The sequence below is a fragment of the Otolemur garnettii genome, unplaced genomic scaffold (assembly GCF_000181295.1).
Source record: "Otolemur garnettii isolate 467f Iridium unplaced genomic scaffold, OtoGar3 scaffold00022, whole genome shotgun sequence".
Lineage (NCBI taxonomy): Eukaryota > Metazoa > Chordata > Mammalia > Primates > Galagidae > Otolemur > Otolemur garnettii.
In genome coordinates, this window is record NW_003852417.1 from 8,471,844 (window position 1) to 8,495,143 (window position 23,300).

At 47.7% G+C, this 23,300-nt stretch overlaps 1 protein-coding gene across 3 annotated transcripts in view; it reads right to left on the bottom strand.

Annotated features, from left to right (window-relative positions):
* Nucleotides 1-23,300, bottom strand: part of FAM49A (family with sequence similarity 49 member A) — a 109,631-nt gene that overhangs the window by 75,167 nt on the left and 11,164 nt on the right. For 2 of the 3 annotated variants that reach the window (XM_023511848.1, XM_023511845.1), the window contains exon 2: nt 555-674. The gene's annotated coding sequence lies outside the window, so the exon portion shown is untranslated. Of the gene's footprint in view, nt 1-554; nt 675-3,409; nt 3,516-23,300 lie in introns of those variants that run through there. The other variant, XM_023511846.1, reaches the window with a different exon arrangement.

Genomic DNA, 23,300 nt, shown 5'->3' on the forward strand with positions numbered 1-23,300 from the left:
CCGTAGAGGGCTTTCTAGCTGTGTGGTCTTCGGAACTTGGGGTTCTCGATGCCCACAGCAGCCCTCCGTGGAGTGCTTCTGTAAGAACGTAACTGATCTTACATACTGCAGCTTAAGAAAGTGATTTTATTACAAGGCAGAGTTCTGATAAAAATCCCACAGTGATGGAATGCCCGGCCCACAAATGCCCCCATCCCAAACCGTCAGGAACATGTTGACATGCAGAGGGGGCCTGGTCCCTGGTTCTTGCCTGACCTATTCCTGCGTGTCACCTCCAGTGAGCTATTCCATGCCTCTGAGCTTCAGTGTCCTCATGTGGGCCTCAGAGGTAAGGACCATAGCCCATCCACTTTCCAGAACACTCCGTTTCTTAGTACTTCATGGAAAGCGCCGATCTCATTTCACCTGCACACCCCACCGCTGGTCATCCTTTCCCCTGGGGAAAAAACCAAAGAACCCCTCAACAAAAAAAAAAGGGGGAAACAAGACACTTCCATCATCCTCAGAAGCAGGGACAGAGTCAGCGTCGTCATGAGGAATGATTGGGGACATACCTGTGACAGCTGCGAGACGGCTAATCTACAATGCTGGCAGTGGTCACCCCGGCCTCGGCAGACAGATACTCGCAATTGCTGAAGACAACCGCACAGCTGCTCTCCGTCTTGGGCTCCCTGCTGTAGGCAAATCAGGAGTCATAGATCCACATTCAGGTTCTAATCGTCCTCAAGATGCAAGATAGTCTGCTCCCCAACAACACAGGACTGCAGGAGGTGAATGCACCCCCATCGGGGCCTCAGGCACCCCATATCTTATTGTGGGAGAAAAAGAAGTGGGAGACAGTGGACAAGAATGAATAAGGACGGATTCCCAGAGACACTAACACAGGACAGTGCACTTTCCACATGAGAACCACCATTTTCTGACAAAATCCATGGTCTTAAGCCTCAGGCTTGAGTCCCTCCATAAACAAGTCCACACTAAGCGAGACCCATCCTTCATAGAAGCTCTCAGCTAATTTTGTGCTCTCTTGCCCTGTCCTGCAGCCTAAACTTTGATCTCCCCTTTTTCTACCATCCCTCAAGGCCACCAGAGGTCTCACATCCTCCACAAAGTCACCTCTACTAACTATGGTCCACACTGGACTCTCGTTTTGCAAACTCTCATAGCATTTTCTCTGTGTGCTGTTCAGCACCTAGAACCCATGGGTTGCCTCCTCCTTTGACTGGACTGTGGCACCACACTCCTAAGTGGCTTCATCCTGCCTGGGCAGTGGCCCTGAACTTTGCAGAAAGAACTCCGTAAAGCACACATCTGTGTGCTCCCACCACCTTCATGGCCAAATCCAAAGCCACACCATGCTCCGCCCCTCCCCTGGGGTTATCTACCTTCCATTCAGACCAACTACACCCGCAGATTATGTAATGCAGTGACACCAAACATAGTGGGAACCCAGATCTCCGAATAACAAGCTGAGGGTTCTTCCCTTAGTCCCAGGCTCTCCCAGGTCTAATGCTGGACCACAGATAACTAGGAGCAAATGCCACTGAACTACAGTCAAGGTGAAAACATCAAGACCAGCTAAGCCCTTAGGCTTGAAGAGCTCACACTATTAGACCATCGGCCCATCCACCAAGCAAGGAATCTGAAGCAAGAAGGTATGTGAGGTGCAGGCACAAGAGAACTCTTTGCTTTTGACATTAACAGTGGGAAGGGCATCGGCACTTCTCCTCTTACAGCCTCACAGTGGTCATAGATCGTATTTGGACTAAAACTCTAGCCAAGACCTTTCTCCTACATCCAGAATGGCGTACCCCACGTTCCACTGGCCATTGTCATTTTGACATCTCCCAAGCATCTCACACTCCACAGATCTGATGTGCAGCCACGGTGCTTTGTCCCTGCCCAGGAGTCCCTCTGTCTGGGAGACCCATGGTGAAATTCCCGAGGCCAGTGCTGCCCCACTGCTTCTGTAACTTTCCCTCTGCCTGCTGTATGCGTATCCAAAGAGGTGATCAAACTCCTCTTACCAGGCTGACACTTCCCCCAGAGAACATCACAGTGGTGAGTACGTGTTTGCAGGTAGGAGAAGGCCTGGAAGAGAGTCAGACTAATCCAGGAGCAGCAGCCCACGGGAACCCAGAGCATCCCAAAGCCTATTACACCAGCTCACCAGAGCCAACCCCACATACTTCTTCCAGCTTCACGTTCAGGCAAGTCAGGGAAGCCCGTGAGACCAGCCACGGTGAGAGCCCTCACACCATGGAAATTACATGCTCCTAATCAAGGCTGTTTTGCTTTTGTTTATCCCAGACAATTAGATATTAAATATTTATCAGCACACCGCCAAATGGATCTCAATTGTAGCAGTATCTGTGCCCCCACATCACAGTTGGATATGGGCAAGTTTCCTCCTATTTTTTAAGTTGTCTCATCTGTAAAGGACATAAGAGCACTTTGGAAAATGCAAAGTGATGAGGAGACATTTGACAATGTCTGCTGACATGTCTGGTTGTCACAACTGAGGTGTGTGTGGTGCTACTAGCCAGAGACGTGGCTAACTACTTCACGACACACAGGAGAGACCCCACAGCAGAGACCTGGCTGGCCCGACTTGTTAGTGATGCTGAGGCTGAACAATCCTGATGCAAAGATATGCAAGGGCCTTGAACACGTAAGTATCCGAAGAAAAAGAAGAGAAACTGGGTCATCTCCCAGGAACCCTGCAAGGCCGACCAGTGAGAACACTGTGAGGTACACTACAGGTTGACAGTGCATGTATAAGACACAGCTCTGGCCCTGACACGGTGCTGGCCACAGCACAGGCGCCCAGGAGTAGTTTATAAGAAAAGCAAATGTATCTAGTTGAAATCATAATGCAATCTCTTCAGCAAGCCCACACTCTACTGTGCCCACCTCCCGGCCACTGCCCAGTGACACCAAGTAGAAGAATGTGACAAGTATGACTTCACCTCCGGTGGGAGGGTAGCAAGAAGAGCTGGTGTGAAGTTCCAGCCCTGGAGACTCAGGTTAGACAAACAGTCACCAGCCTGCCAGCCACAGCAGCAATGGTCAGAAGAGCAATTTTATTAAAGTCACTTTCTAATAGGAGTTGAAACATCTTGAAAGGTGAGGTTTTCAAAGGCTCCTCTGGGGAAGCAATTGTTAAAAACACACAGCAGGCAACCTTACTTTCAACACACTCAAAGCCACTTTTTTAAAGACATTCCTTTTATTCTCTGCACCGCTTGGGATTGAAAATGCATTTAGCACCAACCACCCAAAGTGGAAACAGCTCAGGGTAAGAAACAAGCACTGACACTGTGGCTAGCGAGGGGGACGGCAGCAGAAGCTGACCAGGCTGGCGCCACCCAGACACTCACAAGGGAAAAAGCCATGACATTCAACATACCAATACCCCTGAGCCTCAGGGGTCTGGAGATCGGAAATGATGAATGAAGCTCAACCACAGGCCATTCCTGGAGGTCCCCTGCGAGACTCCCGACTCCCGAGTCCTCGCGCTGGGAGAGGCAGCTGATTTCTAAAGGAGAAGATGACCAAACAGAGGACCTCCCTCTGTGTCTCCCTGAAGATCTGACTCTGACCATAAACCCTCTGACTCACAAAGCTCCCTAATTAAAAGCCCAAGGGCTCAGAGCTAATTCTAGATGTGGCAGGACCCAGTGGCTCCTCAAGCACCAGAACTGTGAGCAGATTAATGAGGATAATTTTGCCCTCCCTGGTCCATGAATGACAACTTACTCAACTACTCATTAGATTCACTCGGTGCCACCTGAGTAACCGTCTGCCCACCCTTCATTGGCGGATGGGGGCCCGTGGCCTGGGACAGGAGGCCAGCTGCCCGGGCCTGTGCTGAGTTTCTTACTCACTCTCATTTGAATGCAGTTTGTGTGTCCAGTCTTGAGTCACTTATCTAGTCAGAGAGTGGGTTTCTGTTGAGGTCTCTACACTCCCTCTCCGAGGCATGGAACTCAGAACAAGCTGGCTCCCATCCAGCAAGGGCCCAACGTCACAGGATACAAATAGAACAGCTTTAGGCAAAGAACTTCTGAGAACCACCACATCCTAAGACCCTGCTTTTTCATTGGCTGAGCCTGGCCCCTTCCTCACTATCCTCACACCCACATCCTGGCAAGCCAGGTCTCACGACACCCAGGCAAAGAGAAGTAAAGTAACACGCTTGGCCAAATGGATTGGATTTCCTTGGTTCCAATGCTCATACCTCAAACAAATTCTTGTCTTTTGAAGATAGTTATAATAATTAAAGTAACAATTTGATGACTATTAGAGACTAAATGTTTGTAAATTCATATGTTGAAGCCAAAATCCCCATTGTCAGTCTGGGCACGGTGGCTCACACTTGTAATCCCAGCACTCTGGGAAGCCAAGGTGGGTGGATCGCTTGAGCTCACAGGTTCGAGACCAGCCTGAGCAAGAGCGAGACCCCCGTCTCTTAAAAAAAATAGGTGGGCATTGTGGCAGGTGCCTTGTACTCCCAGCTACTTAGAAGGCTGAGGTAAGAGGATGGCTTGAGCCCAAGAGTTCAAGGTAGCTGTGAGTTACGACACCATGGCACTCTACTGGGAGCAAGAAAGTGAGACTCTATATAAGAAAAACCTCATTGTCATGATATTTGGTGTTGAGGCCTTTGGGAGGAATAAGGTCATGAGAATGGAGCTTTATGAATGACATCAGTGACGTCATAAGAAGAGCCAGGAGAGAAACACACTCTCTCTTCACCATGTGAGATACAAGGAGGACACAGCCACGTGCCAACCAGGAAGAGGGTCCTCACCAGATAGCGCCCTGCCTCCAGAGTTATGAGAAATAAATTTCTGTTATTCAAGTCACTCAGTCTGTCTATTCTGTTATAGTATCCTGGACGGAGACCATGACTTCCTCAGTAATGGCAGATCGTTTTGCTATACTGTGGATAATCCTCTGATTTATGGAATTGCAAAACTAAATTTGTTCATACTAATGACAGCCAATATTTATGCATATCCTTTATGTACCGAGCACTGTACAAAATAATCTCTCATTATTAAAGTAGCTTCAGGTAGAATCCATTTCTTTTTCCTTTACTGATGCAGGCACAAAGGCTTGGAGTGCCTAGGTGAATTTTCTGAGATCACACAAGCCAATGGCAGAAGGGTGTCTGATTCCAAATCATTTTTCCATAATGACCAGCTTTCTGCACCTGGGACTGTGTTGGCTCAGTGATAGATGAGATTCCTCAGACTCTAGGAATCAATCTTCTCTTCACCTGTCAGCTGAGCATGGTGTTGTGGCCCAGATCGCTGGGGATGATGAATGAGGTACAGTCGTGACCTCATCTTGGGACCTAGATGTAGCCATACACCTGAATGACACACAGGACAGTCACCGAACCCTCCCTTGGTGGGTGGAGTCCTTGTCTGGGGTGCATTCAGAGAGAAGTACAGTAATAGGATAGAAGAATTCACCAGGGTCCACCCTGCCCGCACCCTTCCACCTCTAGGAATGAAGATTTTGAGAACAAGTGTGGCCCCTCACCCATGCTGGCTAATAGCTCATGAGCTACCAGAAAACATAAACATAGGAAATGACAAGTGAATACAGTGTGGCAAGTGACAGGCAGACGTGGACACATGAAGGATACATCTTGAAGACCACCCAGGTAGTGGGATCTGCCTGGGAAAGGCTTCCTGGAGGGGCCTGAGCTGAGCCTGGACAAGACATGGCACCAAACTAGGCAAGTGTGGGACCTGGGAGTGAGAAGGAGGGTGCTCGGGCAGAGGGCACAGGCATTAAAAATGGATGAGAGTGACGAAGTTCCCAGTGCAGGGACTGAGGCGTCATTGGGGCCGGCAGGAATGCAAGAATATGATGAGATGGCCTGGGAGAGAGTCAGAGCTGAGAAGACCAGGGGTCTGGGCACGTCCTTACAAAGGAACCTACACTCTCAACCTTGGGTTTTACCTTATTATTTGTTAGGGAGGGGATGGCATTGCCATGTTTGCCTTTCACACTGTGTGTGCGCTGATTTATGTCTGTGTCTGCACAACAGCACTACCTTAGCAGCTGTGTCCTTGCTCATATTACTGCCCTGACAATTATTTTATCTCTAAAATAAAATGTGACCAGCCCTCCATATCCCCAAAGTGTATAAGAATAAAATGGGATCAGCTTGGCACCCGTAGCACAGTAGTTATGGCGCCAGCCACATGCGCTATGGCTGACGGGTTCGAGGCAGGCCCAGGCCAGCTAAACAACAATGACAACTGCAACAACAACAACAAAATAGCCAGGTGTTGTGGCAGGCACCTGTAGTTCTAGCTACCTAGGAGGCTGAGGCAAGAGAATCGCGTAAGCCCAAGAGTTTGAGGTTGCTGTGAGCTGTGATACCATAGCGCTCTACAAAGGGCAACATAGTAAGACTCTGTCTCAAAACAAAAAGGATAAAATGGGAAGATTAATAAAAGGATTATTGAAAAACAAAAATAAAAATGGAAAGCCTCTATAAAGAATGTATACATCTGGATTCTTTCAAGTCTGTATACAGGAGAGCTCAGAAGTTTTCAAACATCCAGCTCAGAAGAATGAATTGAGGGGAAGAATATGGTGCAGGGAGCAGAGAAGGCCATTTCCAGAAGCTCTAGCTGTCACTGTCTGGAAGGCCCTACACTGTAGGGCACTGTACCCGGTAATGGTGCATCCTCAGCTCCTATGTGCTGGGCTAACTCTGACCCATGCACCTGTGCTAACCAAGACCCCCATAACCTACCTATCCAATTTAGCCAATGCTTTTATGTTTACAATTTTAGATAAAAGAAGGATTTTTCACAAAGCCCTTCTTGAATTTTACAGAATAATAAACAGGTAGGAAAAGCACATGTGCGTATGTGATATTCAGGTGAAATGGCAGAGGCTTTGCCTTAAAGGACGAGCACAGACGTGCCCAGTTAAGTTCGCCTCCCTCAATCCTCCCTCACCCAGGATTTGTCTCCAAATCCTGCTAAAATAAGGCAAGACCAGAGCAGGCAGCCGGAGTATCTGGAGTGCAGGGGCGGTGTGGGGAGGGTAAAAGCCTTCTTTCAGGAAGAAAGGGCTTCCAACCATTGCACAATTACCTTGATTAGCATAATGTCTCATTGTGCCTTTTGCAAAACACTTTCCCATTCCATCCCAGGAAGACTACAGTGACAGAAAGCACTGCCACTGGGGGAAAAATGTCTGCAAAATTTAAACCATGGGGCATTTGTTCAAGACTCCTGGGAAATGATGTCCCTTGATATATAATTCATGATAGCCTTAAAGCTTGGCCTACTTCTGACACAGAGATGATATATTTTGGAGAAGTCACAGAGGGGGAGGGAGAAAAACCACTTTCACATAGCTCTGCTGTATTCTCCGCCTTTCTGAGTAGCCTGACAATATTTTGGACCACTCTTTTCTACCAGAAGGGCTTCCCTTGAAGAGCTTTTTTATTTTATTTTTTTCTCTCTTAATTTGAAGAGGCAGCAGATCCTCCAGTTTGAGTTTTATCTTCTGTAACACCGGGGCCCATCTGTTAGCACATGCAGGCTGCGGACTGTGTGAAGGCAGGCACACCCGCGCACACACACATCCTTACACAAAGGAGGAAAAAAATCCACACTTTTAAAAAATTTATCATCAGACATCCTACCAATGCCGACCAGACAGCAGCACTTTTATCCTTTTATGGGCAGATTCAGGAAGAAGCCAGCCTTGCCCCCTCCAGAGGCTTTTCCCCCTGCACTGCCACATGAATTGGGACTCTGGGGCTGGTGGCCAGCCCTTTCCCGACCAGGCGAGCCTCAGACATCAGTGCTGACCCCTTTGGGGCCGTGACCTGTGTGCCCCACTCTGCCTGGGGCCATCAGGAGGGTTTCCATCTTCTGGGGCACACCGCCTGGGCCCAGCCGTAAGCAGCGGAGCAGAGGGACCCACCTGGCACCTTGGCCTTTCCTGGGGCGCTGTTGGTCGGGTGGCTCTGTGTTTCCCCTCTCTGAGCCTCACAATTCCTGACTATGGTGCATGGGAGGGGTCGGATCCCATCAGGTCTGATGCAAGAGAAGAGCAGAGCTTGCAGGCCCGAGGTGACCCAGGTGGGCCAGCTCTCACCTCTTCAAAGTGGACACAGTATAGGTGGTGAGTCCTGAACTGTACCAGGCTCTTTTGTTTCCCAAATGCTGCAGAAACTTGTTAACCACAGAGTTCCTGAAGTGGCAGCTTGGTTTCATGAATGAGGAGAAGCTGAGCACGTACAGGCCAGAGAAGGATGGGGCAGGTGTGGGAGAAAGGCAGGAGGGAAGTGAGGCCACTACCCTCAGAGTCTGGGGGGATCTCAGGGTAGGCAAGGACCCAGCTCCACCCCATGTGCCCTTCCCTCTGTGTGCTGGGCCCAGCGCCTGTCCCCCATGCCTTATATCACCCCTCCTCTCTGCTCCTGCAGCCCTAATTTAGGCCTTTATTATCTCTCTCCTGGACAGCTCAGCATGCCCAGCCGGTGATTCTCCCTGAAGCACCATAGCTATCACTGTGTTACTCCATGGCCCTGTTGACTAAGAAATAAAGCCCAGCATCTAATTGCTAGGCCCTCTCATCAGGCCCCTGGGCAAACCCTGCCTCACTAAGCCCCTCCTGCTCCCCTGTGTGCCCTGCCCCCACGCCTCCTTCTATCTAAAATATCACCTCTCCCCCCTCCACCTCCTTTATTCCAAGTCTAACCTGGCCTTTAAATTCAAAAGCCCCTTTGGCCATGGCTCCAATTTTGACCCAAGAGAAAATGTCTTTGTCCTCTGAACCCTCATCATTGCACTCCACCTCAACCACCTGCTGCTGCCATCAGAGATCCTATGCACCTTGTTTTTCTCCCTAGACCATCAGAAACCTGGGGCAGCAGAGGACCCAGCTCCCTCTTGCGCACTCGCTGCCCCAGCACAGTGCTGATACCCAGCAGGTGCTCACTGCGTGGCAGGAGCGCACAGTCAGTCTGTCTGTAGGCCGGCAGGATACTGTGCAGGAGGTCCAGCTGATGGGCTGGTCAAGCCAGGATAGCACACAGAGGGGCAGGCTGGGAACCACAGTGGGTGACACAGTGACCTCCACCATGCTAAAGCCAACAGTCAACTCAGTCTTCACCTTTATTAAATCTGTTTGCAGCATTTAACACAAAATGTCATCATCCCTTGGATCAAATCTCTATTTATTGGATCTCTAGGAGATGGTGGGCTCTCAATTTTCCTCCTGGGTAACGGCTGTCCTCACTTCCTTGTCCTTCTCTTTGACCAAATTCTCAACACTGGCCTTTCCCAGGACTCAGCCCTTCAGCCTCCCGTGGCTGTGTAAGGACTCACTCCTTTGGTGGTGTCTCCTGAGTTTCACAGCTTTAAATATCAGCTCTATTTTGATAAATCCCAGATCTGCATTTCCAGCTTTGACCTATCCTCTGCTCAGAAGCTACACTCAGCTGCCGAACTCAGACTCAGCGAGCCCCCACGCGGAGCTCCCCATCGTCCCTCCCATCCTGTTTACCACAGCCTTTCCCATCCCTGCTAATGGCAATTCCATCCTTCCAGGACAAAAATACGGAGACATCTCAGCCTGCTCTTAATTTCCACCCCACATCCCATCCTTCAGGAAATGCTTTTGCCTTTTCCATTAAAATACTCACGGCACCTTGCCCCACCCTCCATCCCTGCGGGCAGCGAGGACATCCTCCCCCACGGCTCCCTGATTCCATCCTGTTCCCCTTTGGTCACTGACCACACGGCGGCCAGAGCCATCCCCCTGAAATACAAGTCCCACTGTGACTCTCCTCCAGCACAAGCCCCGTAGCAGCTGCCCCTGCCCCTCAGGCTCAAGTCCAAGTCCCCCTCATGGTCTTTCTGATGTCACCTTCCACCCTCCTTCTGCTCTCTCAGGCCCACGCTTCAGCCCCCTGGTCCTCAACCACGTAGTCCCCTGGCCTCTCTCTCTGCTCAGCCTACATTTCCCCAGGTAGCCTGTGCTCACTCCCTCACCTTTCAATAGTTCTTGCTCAAATGCCGTGGTTCCAATGAAAACCACCTGACGCCCTTTTCAATCACAACTGTCTCCCATTTACTCAGCTCCACTTTTCCCCATAGATCCTGTTACCTTCTAATACATGAGAAGGTAAAAAATATCCCTTTATTACTTTCACCTTGAAGTTATCATTTATTAAACAATTATTGTTATTTATAACAAATAATATAAATATGACTTCATTACCATTATTTTAATTTTATCATTGCTAGAATACTGTTATTAATATTACTTTCTTGTTAATGTTATTTATTATCTCCTCTTTTTTTCACTGATGTGTCAGTATCACATCCTTACTGCCCCATGCCTGGCAGAAAGCAGCCATTCAATAAATATTTGCCAAATGCACGAGTGGATGAGTTCAGCCAGTGATCCCTGACCTGTAGCTTGAACAACGAATGCCATTGAGCCACAGACAGGGAGATGAACAGCTCTGCAGGCAGCGGGGCAGAGGAGCAGAGGATTGGGAAGTATAGCCTCCTTCGACATTTTAAGGTGTTTCAGTGTTGCAAAGATCCACCTGAACTATTCAGCAGCACTAAAGAAGCACCAGTGAGCAGTTTCGAACTTGCCCAGACCAGCCTATAAAAGTTTCAAGAGACTTCAATGTACAGGTATGCTAAAAAGAAAAAAAAAAATACTATATACAGTAAAAATGCAAAGGAAATACACAAAAGTGGGTAAACAATTGCGTGTAAATATTGCTTCCACACTTTTGTTTGCATTACACATTTTTTTCCCACCTTTTTTTCCCTTAGAATATGACAAAAACAGTATCCTTCCTTCTGTCTCTATGTGCCCACAAGGAGAACCCACAGGCCTGCTGTCCAGCCGGGCTCGCACCACAGTCGTGCTCCCTGGGAGGTTCTCAGCACCTACCCTATGAACAGAAGAGTTTCAAAGTCTTCGTCCAGTGAATGAAGAAATGAATGAATGCCTCTGAACACGCCCTGCCAGGATCACTCAGGTGATACAAGATTGCATTCTGACACACAGCTCTCCCTGAGCCTTGACCTCCAGGCGGACAGAGCACTAGCCGACACTCTCGCCCTGCACCTAGCGTGGGGCCTGGCCCCAGCAGACACTGCACTAGCCAACACTCTCACCCTGAACCTAGCATAGGGCCTGGCCCCAGCAGAAACTGCACTAGCCGACACTCTCGCCCTGCACCTAGCGTGGGGCCTGGCCCCGCAGACACTGCACTAGCCGACACTGTCTCCCTGAACCTAGCGTGGGGCCTGGCCCCGGCAGACACTGCACTAGCTGACACTGTCTCCCTGCACCTAGCGTGGGGCCTGGCCCCGGCAGACACTGCACTAGCCGACACTGTCTCCCTGCACCTAGCGTGGGGCCTGGCCCCGGCAGACACTGCACTAGCCGACACTCTCGCCCTGCACCTAGTGTGGGGCCTGGCTCCGGCAGACACTGCACTAGCCGACACTGTCTCCCTGCACCTAGTGTGGGGCCTGGCTCCAGTACACATTTAGAAAGTATCTGATGACTAAAAGTCAAGTTCGTCCACCCGCAGGCCTGGATGCCGGATAAGCCAGCATCTCACGACTCTCTACTCAGCTACTGTTGTCTGATCCCAGGAAAAGAGACGACACAGGTGAAGACAATCACCCACTTAGCTGAGGTGTCCTCCCTTCCACACAGGGAGGTGAGAACTGAATCTAAGACCGGTCTCCTTAGTGGTCAGGCTGAGTCATGGGAACGTCAGCGTTTTCCTTGTCAGCAAGAGTTTCATCACACCTCATGTCACACCCCTGTGAGGACTGACCCCACTGTGTCCTGACCTCAGACAACCATTCCTCCCTTGGACATTCTCTGTCACATCCTCCCGTGAGCTGGAGCGGATCCTGCTGTTCAAGAAGCATCTGTCAAGCGACTGCTGTGGCTTAATTACTGTCTTCTATCGGAAGCTTCCTCTCTGCACGCTCTCCTCCCAGATGCCATGAAGAGACTTGTCATCACCAAATTCAGGAGCAGGATGGGACTTGGGGCTCTGAGGAAGTCAGGAAGTGACTGGGTTCCAGAAACAACTTCCTTGGGGGCCGATCTTAGATAATGACAAGGAAGATGATTCCAGCACCACTGTGCCGCTGTCTTCTACCTTTGGGGGAGTCTTTAATATGGAAGGGGGTCAATTATGGCTACAGGAAAGAAGAAGAAAGTAGAGCAGAAAAATAAAGCAAGATGTACACAACCCTGCCATGCACGCACACACACAGGGACGCACACGGAGCCACAGCCACACAGCCTCCTAGAGGTCAGCAGTTGATTAGATTTACCTCATGCATAAATAAAAGACTTATCAGAAAAGCTGATGAACATTAAAGTGAAAAAAAGTGTAAATTTTTGTTTTCATGGTGATAGAAATCAGGGCAGAGAGTCTTGGGACGGTGACAGCATTCTTTCATGTGGAAGTCATATTTTAATTGAACTTGCAGATGTTCTAGGGCACAGCCCGTGGGCAAGCAGAACGGATCCCTGAGAATCAACATTCTTTTCATTTTTTCCAGTAGGAGAGTATTTTCATAGCCACTAACACCACAAATGACTTGTGATGGGATTCCGTTAGCCCCTAAAAGAATGAACTCACCTATTCTTGGTTTGTGTACTGATTCCACAACTTTTACCTAGGTAAGCAAGGGCTAGCACAAGAGTGTGGCATTTAGACCCAGTGGGCTCCATCTAAGACAGTCTGGAATTAGGCACCTTCCCTCCCCTCTTTAAGCCTCAGTTTCTTCTTATAATAAAATGAAGCTAAGAGACAGTCCTCACCACAAATACGTGATCTGTACGTAGAGGGACCTCTGTAATACCGGAGCTACTGCAGTATCTGATACATGAGAGACCTTCCAAAAAGGCTGAAAGGCCTGTAAGGAAATGCCCCTTTCAGGTGAACCACAGAACTTCTACTTAAGGGTGGCTGTGCTATTGGAAAGAGAGATGACACACGTTTACCTACAACTCTAAAATAAGGTGGAAAGTAGTAAAAGGTTTAAGATGTCACAAAACTAAATGCTTTAGGAGGGGATACAAAGCAGAAGTCATTCATAGCCAGGGATATCAGCAAACACTTTCTAGAAGAAAGGGAATCTGAAGTAGGAGGATGCTGCAGTTTATTTTTAAAGGATAATGGTGGATGATTATTCATTTATACTTTAATACTTAGAAAAGTCTGATCTGTCTGATGTGCTTGGTAATTTTGAGGGTACAAAGAAAGATAGAAGACATGGCACAGACCTTGTCCCTGGATAATTAATAACCAATCGGGAAGAGATTATGTGTGCACACACACACTCACACACAAGTCAGCTGTCCCTGACAGGTGGTGACAAATGCCCAGTGAATATTCAGAAATACAAATGTCCGAAGTGGTAAAGCAGCTACCAGTACGACCAGGAAAGTCTCAGGTAATAATTGGCTCTGGTTTTTCCCTCATCAAGCCTCAGTATTCCCATCTGTATGATGGATGGCTTGATTTAAACCAGATTTTTCCAACCATGCTAATAAATTAGCAAAAGTGTGCTTATTTATTCACTCAGTCTAGGAGACAGCTGGTGGGATTAGGAGGGCCAAAGTCCCCTCCCACAGGCCACTACTCTGTGGTCACAAGCAGTTTCATCCATTTCCTCTATGTGCTGTACAAACACTGCCATTTTCCACTTGACCATGACATAGAATATGTTGAAAATTCCTAGTCAAGATCATCGCAAATAATCCTGTATGCTTATTCAACCTATGAGGTGGGGCTTGAGTGAAACAAAGAGGGCTTGAATAGGCAAAAGAAGAGTCTCAGGAATCTCAAGAAGCAGGTCAGTGTAAGGAACAATGAGGCCATGGGACGGGCAGGTTCAGGCCTCCCTGCAGCACCCCAGAAGCCACGCCCAGGGGTGTAGACTCTCCACCAGAACTTCTGTTCTCTTTGACCACATGTATGTTTATAAAAGTGGTCTCTGTGACAGTTAATTTTATGTGGCAACTTGACTGAGGAATGGAGTGTCCTGACACTTAGCATTATTCTGGGTGTGTCTGTGAGGGTGTCTCTGGCTGGGATAAACTGGATCAAAAGACCACATTGAACTGCCCTTCCCCCTCCCCACATATGGGTGGGCCTCATCCAATCTACTGAAGGCCTGAAGAGAATGGACAGAGGGGTGAGGGAGAACTTGCTGTCTCTGCCTGACTGTCTGTAAGCAGGGACATGGGTTTTCCACATCTGGACTGGGACTTAAACCATTGGCTCTCTTGTTTCTCAGGCTTCAAACTCAGGCTGAAACTATCTCATCCACCTTCCTTGGTGTCCAACTCACTTACAGGTGCAGATCATAGGACTCCTGAGCCTCTATAACTGTGCAGGTTAATTCCTCAAATGCACCTGTATATATCTAGATCTCTCTCTATAAGTGCTATATCTCCTATGGATTCTATTTCTCTGAAGAGATGGAGTAGGACATATCAGCTAACAGGGGATCTATTAATTTGCTCAAGCACTCAAACTACATCTGGCGCAGTCTTCCTTCCTAAAAGGTATTTTACAGTCATTAATTGTGTTAATGCCAATCAGTGAGTGGAAATTCAGCCTTCCTGTATCATAGCAATTGATACAAAGTAGAGAAATGAACAAGTATATCCAGGTACTAAATAATTAACAGTTTTGAAGCAGGTCTGGGGTACGCTCTGAAACCCAAGACCTTGTCCCAATCCTTTGTTTGCCTTTGTGAGCCACCTGATCACAGACAAGGACGAGGTCGGCTTTGTCGCCTACACCACCTTTACCAGCTGCTCTGGCAGAATCCAAAAGCTCAGACCCAGCCTGGGCTCGGCGCACATGTGTCCTCACTAAATGCCAGTTTCCTTTCTCCTTGTTCAATCCCATCCTCCAAGGCCCTGCAGGTTCTGTCCGGCCTCCCCAACATATTCTCACCTCAGGATCTCCCCATTTTCCCTGTAGATATTGGCAGGGCTCCCCTAACTCCTCCCTACACACGTACACACACACACCTTTCTCTCTCTACCTCCATTACCTAACTTCATTCTTTATTTCTTCTCGCAGTACTCATCACTGCCTAACATCTTACACACACTCACACACACACACACACATTCAGGCTTCAAGCAGATACGTATGAACATAAAAAGCAAGGCATTGTTTTGCCCAGTGCCAGGAACATAGCAGATGCCCACCCAATAAGTATCTATTGACTGAATGGGGAATTGAATGAATGAATCAACCAGGCCAGTCCCCACAGCCCACGTGACCCCGCACATGGACAGACGTGGAAAGGATAGACATTCGTTCACTCTTGGGTATGACCACGGAGTATGATGGGAAGAACTCACCCACTGGATTAACCCTGAGCTGACCACAGTCCCCACGCTCCTGCATCGTTAGTGGGAGTGGGCAGAGGGGATGAGGGCTCCATACAGTGAACCTCTCCTGACCACCAGGACCATCCTCGCACAACCTTTTTGAGCCATATCATAAAGGTTTTCACAAACACAAGTGCTCACCCACTTTGGCCCAGGCACCTGGGAAGATAAAGTGTCCTAAGAAAGCTTGTTTAGATCACCCAGCTGACCACTATCCTCAGCAATGCCAAGGGCACGTGCTCTGGGCTGCACGTACTCCACTGACCAGCTGTCTAATCACGACCAAGCACACACGCTCCTGAGCCTTCGTTTGCTCTTTCACAAAAATAAGCACAGACAGTGAAATGCAATTCCCAGGACTGTTGTGAAGATTGAGGGAGACAAGCTGGGTAAAGAACAAACCTGGGAATCAGTCCCCTCCGGCCCTTGAACAACACAGGTCTTCAGAGCTACACAGATTGTCTTCCCGACTAATGCTAGCAGAAGGGGAAATGATTAACGGGTAAATAATGCCTGTATTTCCCTTGTTATTAATAAACACACCATTTTCTCTAGCAAAGTTGCTTTAAAAAGGTAAATCTTAAATATGGAATAAAAATCGAATTATCATTTATTTTCAAGTTCACATTGCAATTCACACTGGCCTTTTAGAATATTCTCTAATCAAGGTCTTAGAGGGAAGTAGCTAATGATGGTATGTGATGACTCTGAGGATATTACCTGTGGAGAAGGTGCCCCTACCGTGTGGTTCATCTGTGGTTTGTTTCCTGGCAATGCTGAGAGGCTGCTGTCCTGAGACGTAGCTTTGCACGTGTTTCCCGAGTTGCACTTCCCACCCAGGGACCCCCACACCTCTGTCTGACCCACACCGTCATATGACAAAGACAACACCCTGTGACTGCTCTTTCCTGAGCCACCATCACATTCGTCTGAGCCCCAGAACTGCCTAGAAGCCCTGCCAAACCAGAAAGCCCATTGGCCCCCAAGCACCCAGGCACCAAATGCTTTATATCCTCTTTAAATCCTCATAGCACCCCAAAGAGGAAACACTATGATTATTATTCCCATTTTGTTGATATGAATAATGAGGCCTAGACAGACCCAGTAACTTGCCCAAGGTCAAACAGCTATTGAGTACAGAAGAGGTGGCCCAGGTAGTCTCACCTTGCTGAGGGCAATATCTACTCACTGCCTGGCTTTTGGCCTTGTCCTTGAAAACTGATGCCTTAGTTTTCTTTTCTCTATATTTAGAAGGTTACCTTTGCTCCCAGGAAGACAGAGTAGGAACAACAACAACAGCAAAAATAATATAAAGAACAGCAGGCATCTGGGACAGCCTTGAAGAAGAGGCAACAGTGGTCAAAAGCACTGTGTGGTCGCTGCTCCCCTCGGGGTCACTGCTCATCGACAATGCGGGGACCTTGAGTTCAGACTGTGTGACTAGAGGTCTTTGACGTGATGACATGAGTTCCAGGAGAAGGGGGAAAAAAGGTTTCAAGGATGTAATTACATTTGAATTTAATAAATAAACTGATAAAGTGCTTTATCTTTCTAGCACATGGTTGAAATACACGCTTTGCCAAATTTTCTGATCTTAAATAGGGTGCTGAGACTTTAATCATATTGGACTTTCTTGGGTTCCCAGGGTATTGGAGCAGCTGTGACCTCATGAATTTATGCAGAACAACCAGTGTGTGCTGAATGCCTACTAATTGTCAGGCAGGGGCCGGGCTTTAGCCCTAAGACACAGGAGTGAACAACACAAAAATTCTTCCACCATGGAGCTGCTACATTTGAATATGACATTTCTCACTAAAATATCAACGCCGGATACAAACTCCATTCCTAGTATGTCATCAAATATTTATTTTACTAAAAACGTAATGTTCACATCTTGTGCAATAGGTTTACACTGTATGGGCTAGACTGTGTTATCTCCCCAGTTGTAAAAGATTATATAATCAGCCCTCCACATCTGTGGGCTCTGAATCTACAGAGTCAACCAACCACAGATAAAAAAAATTAGGAAAAAAGGACCAGACACAGTGGCTCACAGGTTTGTAATCCTAGCACTTTGGGAGGCCAAAGTAGGAGGTTTGCTTGAGGCCAATAGTTCAAGGCCAGTCTAGCAACATGTCAAAATCCCATCTCTACAAAAAACAAAAAAAAATTTTAGCCAGGCAAGGTGGTGCCTCCGTAATCTGAGGCACTCAGGACCCTGAGGCAGGAGAATGACTTGATCCCAGGAATTTGCAGTGACCTCTGATGACATCACTGTAGCCTGAACAACAGAGTGCGACTGTTTTAAAAAAAAGAAAAGAAAAAGAAAACAAAACTTTAAAAAAACATAAAAAATAACACAATAAAAAAATTACAAATAAATAGAACATAGTATAACAACTATTTACATTACAACCATTTATATTGTCTTAGGTATTCCATATCATCTAAAGACGATTTAACACAGTATATAGGAGGGTGTGCCTATGTTATATGCAAATCCCCTGAGATTTAGGTATTCAGGGCTGGGGGTCCTGTAACAAATTCCCCACAGATACTGAGGGCCCACCATTCAGCACGGCCTTGCTGGTTGCTCTGCTGGGGTGGGATATAATTGATATAGACCTTGGATGTTCACACTGACTAGCAAACTGAATATGAGTTTCTGGAATAAAGAATGCTCTATCCCAGCAGAAAAACAGTCTCAAGCATAGTCTCAAATGTCTGCCCACCTTGCTTGCTCTTTGCTCTCTATCCTGAGCCTGTATCCCCAGAAGCAACTGCCCCTTCAACCCAGGTTCCAGAATGAGGAGCGATGTTCAGCAGTGCCACCAAAGCCAACCTGAAGGCCATGATATGTGACACAGCGAGATGCCTGTTGCTATCACCAGGGGGATTTGGGGGTTGTTCCTTACTGAGGCAAAACTGCCTAATACACACGCCACATTTTCTCAGATTAAATCATTTTATAGTCACAGGTACAATGCTAAAGTCGGTAAAGAAAAACCTGCCTGCATTTTATGGATGAGGTTCCCAAGACCTAAGAGTGCTCACGTGACATTCCAGAATCAAACAGCAAAGAGATGACAGGAAGAGGAAGAAAACTCTCTACGTCACCTTAGCCAAGTGGGATTAAAAACAAGACTGACACACCTTTAATGCAAAAATCCTTCTGCAAACTGCAAATGGATTAAAACACTGGTAAATCATAAAAGATTCACTGCTCTCTGGGCCAGTTCCTCATATCAGGGGTGATGTAGCAAAAAAACAAGAACACACCATAAAAGGAACACACAACAAGGACAGCGCATCTATCCATTAAACTGGATGAGCCGGTAGCCTCAGCTCTTGTATCCTGAGGCTGAGTGGTCTCAGTAAAGGACTCAGGAAGAGTGGGTGCTCCTCTCTGGCCAGGGAAAGGCTTGCTGACATCAACCTCCACAGCAGCTCCCTTGCAAACATTCCCGGAAAGCCCATCACATGCCTGGAACCGGCACTGGGATTGGCAATGATCAAAGGTTGTGTTATTTCACCAGGAAATTCAAACATAAAGAGACACTGACCTTAATGCCTAGCAGTAAGGGACAGAAGCACACAGGATCTGACATGAGTGACTAATTCAATTTTCTTGCTCATATTGTTTTAAATTCAAACCTTATCGTGCTTTTTCTCTGCTTTATTCTCTGTCTTCCCTCTTACTTTTACTTAAAAAAAAAAAAAAAAAAAAAAACCTCCTTTCAATGGGGGCGAGTGAGTCACCTTCATCATTTATTTAGACACGTTTCAGGCTCTCCGTGTGCAATCTGCCCCAGCTTGCTGACATATATGGAAGGCTTTCTGCAGAAGTTGATCTTTTTACCAGAGAGCTCAATTTTCAACAGCTCTTTCTAGGGGAGTCTGGGAGCACCCCTCCATGTAGCTTTCCATGACAATTCACACCACCGGTTTCCTACCACACCCAAGCCAAGCTGACTTTTGACACCTCCTGCCCCTTGGTCCCTATAGACACTTTTTCTGCATCCAGCACTCCAGCCTCCTGGTATCTGGAGCAACAATCCCGGCCACTGCCTTCTATTCCTGTCCTATCAATGATATTGAACAATTGCCTTCTAGTAAGTAGGTGAACACAGACATGCTTCTGTTTTTACAGCATTATGCTGAATTGCAGAAATCAAATACTCATACAAAATCAGGAAGTTTAATTCTGAAAGCTGGAGGAAAATCCAAACAGACGTTTGGGGACAAAGAAGGAGAAGCAAAGTTGATAAGAATTGAGTTGTGAACAAATGTTTTGTGAACAAACATTAGCCTTCCTCAGAAACCTCGCACCAGGTACCACCTGTGAACACAGGTCCCTTGCAGGCATGTTATTCACACCCTGCAATTTGTACAGAGCTTTTCACTTGTTTTCAGAGCGTGTTGACTTCAAAATGCCCCCGAGAGGGACAGAAGTAGGGAGGAAGGTTAGCTCCACCAGAGGACGGACGGGAAGACGGAGGCCCAGGAAGGCAGCGACTTGCCTGGTCATTGGGAGACACAAAGTTAATTCTTCATTCTTTTAATATCAGGCACTGAGTTTTTGTTTTTGAATTTCTTCAGCTGAAAACTGGCAATGTGCATTTAAATCTAGGAAATTCCAGTGATCTTATCCCAAGTACCTTCAACTAAGGTTCTCCTAGGAGGCCTATAGGCGTGCAGGCCCCATGCAGGCAGGCTTTCCAGCAGGATGCCGGCCCAGTGCTGGCCAACACTTACTTGTGTCTCAATAAACTGTTGGTAAACAAGGGAAAGACAGATCTTTGTATTTTCTCTTTTTCTTATTTTTAAGCAAGTCCACCTCCTGACTCACCAGCTGAAAACAAATTACTTTCCTCCCTCACTCTCACTAATTCATTAATGAATACTCCACAGTTTTAGACCTGGGGCATATACACTTTTCTCTCTTTTTCTCTTTTCTCTCTCTCTCTCTCTCTCTCTCTCTCTCACACACACACACACACACACACATACACACACATAGGGCTGGAAATCCACTTTCCTTCCTCCCTTGTGAAAATGCCCTAAGGGCCTTCCTCAGTCTTCAGGGTGTCCCCCAGCTTCAAACTTCACTAACTGCTATCCCATCTGAGCCTGTTGGGCACTTGTCCCACCTGGTTTAAGTTGGTACCGGCTGCTATAACCCCCTTTCACCCCATGGATGCAGGGTTCAGCTGGGGAGGCGGCGTGGCGGCCCCGACCCTGGCGTGGCATGGGGGCAATGCTCGCCTTAGCCCTCACCCTCCCCTTGCTCTTCAGGGGTCCTCAAACTTTTTAAACAGGGGGCCGTTTCACTGTCCCTCAGACTGTTGGAGGGCCGGACTACGGGGCCCGGAACGAGTCGGCTGCTAAGCAGGACAGGCAGCGGCGGCAAAATCAAGGCCGGATAAATGTCCTGGGCGGGCCACATGTGGCCTGCAGGTGGGCGTTTGAGGACGCCTGTGTCTAGCCTCTCTTCATTTCCTAGGATTTTTTTCTTGACTTAAAAGAAACTCAAACTTCTCAGAGACCAGCATTCCTCTCCACAAGGAGAAACACCCTGCCTGGGGAGAAGGCACTTTTCTTTGTAGAAAGGTCTCCAGAGGCACAGCCTTCCAGGTCCCGTGGACTCCCCCTGCTACCCTCTGAGTCAGCAAAGTGGAGAGTGGAACGTTCTGGCTGAAATCCCGACACGCTTTGAGGGTTTCTTGAGAGCCTCCCTGTTCCAGCCTGCGGTCACTTTGTATAAACACCAGTCCCAAGCAGGGTTCCAGGGCCTGCTATTACTCCCCAGGGATTGGGAAAAACCCTCTTCCTTTGGGCTCCAATTAACATTCTCCTCTCCATGACTTTCACTTCTAGCTCCCCCCCACAATACACACACCTTATTCTTTCCTTAGCAATTCCACCCATCTGATGGTCGTTCAGAAAGGAGCTGGTTAAATGGGATTTAGAGTCCACATTCCTTCAAAATTCCCATGTTTATCTATCTTTCACTAGAACTACTGACTTTTTTTTTTTTTTTTTTTTTAAGAAACAAAGAAAAGAAAAGGAGCAAAGGTGTTCAGAACAGCTGCGCTTTCCCTCTGTCCTGGGCCTTCCATTACGCGCTGGAGGTGGCCAGCCCTGCCAGGTGCACAGGCCAGTGAACCGGGACAGTGAGATGCAGCCCTAGCTCTAGGCCAGAGGCTGCACAGACTGGCCCGAGCTGTCTTCCAACCTCACTGCCTGCTACCAGGCACTTGCATACTCGGCTATGGCCCCTGGGCTCCTTGCTGTCCCTTTAACAGGCCAGGCACACCCGGCCTCTGCTTCAGCACTTGCTGAGCCCGAGCCTGGAACACGATGTCCTTTGGCCATCCAACCATGGTTCCTTCTCCCACTTCCTTCTGGCCTTCCCTGACCACCCAACTCAAAACAGCATCTCTTTCCTCAAACCTCCCCCTACCCACTGCTTACTCTGGGCATCCACCCCTGCTTCATTTCTCCTCATGGAGAATAATCTAACATAATATACATGTACCTTGTGAATGTGTTTACGGTCCCCTTTCTGAATAGAATATGAGCTTCACAGGGACAGGGAGTCGCCTGTCTGGTTCACTGGTGAATCCCCAGAAACTGGCCCAGAGAGGATGTGTCTGCTCATCATGGGTGGTCAATAAATCCTTGTAGAGTAGATGGATGGATGAATTTGGTGGGGACCTGGGGAAGGTTTCCAGGAGAGGGTCACACTAGAAGTGAATCTCAAAGGATCTGTCCAGATTAAAAAAAAGGGGGGGTCATTTGGAAAGGGGACACATCTTTTGCAAAGAGATATTTCTTCCATGATATGGAGCTAATGCATGGTATTTGCAAGTCTGTGATGAGCCATGAAACTAAAAAAGGAGTTTGGGTAAGTGAAAACGAGCCAGCAGTGGTGCAGGCTGATGCAACATGGGAAGGTGCCAGAGGAAGCTGCCTTCTCTGCAACCACCAGATTGAGTTATGACCAGCAGACCAAAAGTGGGGAAACCCAGCCCAGCGAGGTGGGGACTACTGGGGCAGCTGGACTCAGTCTCCTCAGTCAACAAGGGGTGCTTCAGTTCCAGGCCACGGCAAAACACCAAGCACCCTACAGCAGTGAACTGTGTGAACCATTAATTCACAAAGCAAGCCACAGTCTCCCATCCACTATCTGTCTTCAGGTACATAATAGCGTCTCTCTAAGTCTTAGTTGTGCCCTCTCTACGACATAGACCACAAATTCTTCTCCCATTAGATTACACACCTGGAAGTCTCTAGCAGAGTGCCTGGCGCTTCAGAAGCACAAGGTAAAAGTTTGTTCAACAGAAACAAAATATACTATTTGCATGAAATTTACATTAGGGTAGGTAGAGCTCTGGGACTCCATTCTGGGAAAAGCAACAAAATAAAGCTGATTATATTTTCTGAGGTTTAAGAGACTCCAGTCATGGGGGAAAAAAAAAAAAGGATTTTCTTCTCTTCTTTTCTTTCTTTTTTTTTTTTGCAGTTTTTGGCTGGGGCTGGATTTGAACCTGCCACCTCTGGCATATGGAGCTGGTGCCTTACTCCTTTGAGCCACAGGCGCCACCCATATTTTATTTTCTTAAAAAAAAAAACAATTGTGGCCTGGAAGCAGTGTGAGCTGTGTGGGGTGGGAACGTGAAGAAGTTTTAGAACCAGGCAGACTTCAAACAAATCCTGTGCTCCACCTTCAGTGCTATGTCTTAAAGCAAATTTAAACTTTTTTTTTTTTTTTTAGCTTTGGTGACTTTAACATCAAAAGAATATTAAAAATATCAACATGTGGGCAGCAC